This window comes from Galeopterus variegatus, unplaced genomic scaffold, assembly GCF_000696425.1.
Source record: "Galeopterus variegatus unplaced genomic scaffold, G_variegatus-3.0.2 Scaffold1273, whole genome shotgun sequence".
NCBI classification, from domain to species: domain Eukaryota; kingdom Metazoa; phylum Chordata; class Mammalia; order Dermoptera; family Cynocephalidae; genus Galeopterus; species Galeopterus variegatus.
The window spans coordinates 663481-665169 of record NW_007727384.1 but is presented as its reverse complement, the minus strand read 5'-3'; positions in this window follow the sequence as shown (position 1 = coordinate 665169).

Below are 1689 nucleotides of genomic sequence, written 5' to 3'. Positions count from 1 at the left end.
CGGACACAAAAAAAGACAAAAAAAAAAAAAAAAAATGCACATGATTTTAAGAATGGGGTACAGGAAAAAAGCTGAGAAAACGAAGGCAATTTTAACAAAATCCTCAATGCAGTTGGTTTTGCCTAAACCTACTCTTCCTATAGTCTTCTGCCTTTGTTTTTGAAATGTCGATCCCACCAAACAGCAGAACTGTGCTGATGACCGCGTACTTGGTCAACAGTGTGCTAAGGATCTCAGCCGCTCCCCTCCGCCTTAGTTCAAATTTCTGTGAGCACCGCAAGGCTGAAGGGGTCCTCTCATTATGGGTGGGATTAGTGCTCCACAGCTGATGTGTTGTTCTTCGTGGCTTTCAGCCATCCTGCTTTCTTGGTTCCTACGGTCACTATGGCCACCTAGAAATTCTTTTCAGGGGCATAATAACCAGATCAGCGGCTGCAGGCTGGAGCCGAGCAGAACAAAGGAGGCGAGGGCACTCCCGCAGCCGCTGTCTGTTCACAGATCCCAGCAAGCACCCTGGGTCACATCACACAGAGCCACAGGTCAGCCCCATTTGACAGGGCCGCATCCCATGAGCTCCACTGCCTCTACCTAAGGCCAGGGGAGAGGCTCCAATAGCTTGTGCTATTTGCCAGCAGAGACACTAGCACTGGAAGAGATGCTCACCCAGACACTGCAGCACACAGGAGCAATCCTCCTGCTTGCTTTTCCCTTGCACATATTTCTCCTTGGAAATCTGGAAGGTGGATATAGGAAGTTTATTTCTCAGAGTCTGTTTTTAATATTAATCTTGTGGATGGGCTCATTTTAATAATCATTTAATGGGAAGACAAGAGATGGTAGGCATTTATTTTATTCTAAAGGGAGGCAGGGCCTCTCCTTGTTTCTGGCTTTGTTTGCCACTCTCAAAGCTTCTCCTGCTCCACAAGTCCCCTGGTGCCACAGTGTGGATAGGTTTTCCCTAAGCAGCATCTGGTCCCTCTTCGAGAATTCCACAAGCATTTTGTCTCTTTCAAATTTTCAATAGTGGCCTCAGGGTGCAGGGGGGAGAAGGGGTGACCATCTGGCCAGGCGTCACCTGGCAAGTTGGGCCTGCCTGGCCACACGCATTCCTATGCATCCCATGTCTCCAGTGCCTTCCGGGACCTGGCCAAGTGCTGAAGAGTGGGCCATAGAGCTCAGCACTAAGCCAGGAACACAGTATCAATAATAATACCTTTTATTAACAATAAGGCTGGATTGTATAGTTTTAGAACATGGGCTTGTAGGCAGAAAGGTTGGGTTTCAATTTTGATTTTCATTTACACCCTAGCTGTGTGGCCTTAGGTGACTTACTGCTCAGGTTTTTGCATGTGCACAAAATATATATATAACAGTTGGGTTGTTGTGAGGTATAAATGAGACTACCCAGAGACAAAGGTATAGCTTATATCAGATAAGAAACAAAGGGTACAGTTTAATGGGTTAGTCGAGGATTACTCAGTAAAGGGACTTTTTACAAAGGTGCATGTGTGGTTTAGGAAAAACAAGAAGGGATTGTGCAGTATCCCAGGGCTTGAGACATCCTGGAGCTGTTAGCATGTTAGGATGGAAGGAACAAAGTCAGGGAGCAGTAACTGGAAACCATGGAGAGACTTGTAGGGAGAGGGACATCCTGACACAAGCTGTGGACTTCCTTAGATGGTGCAGCCA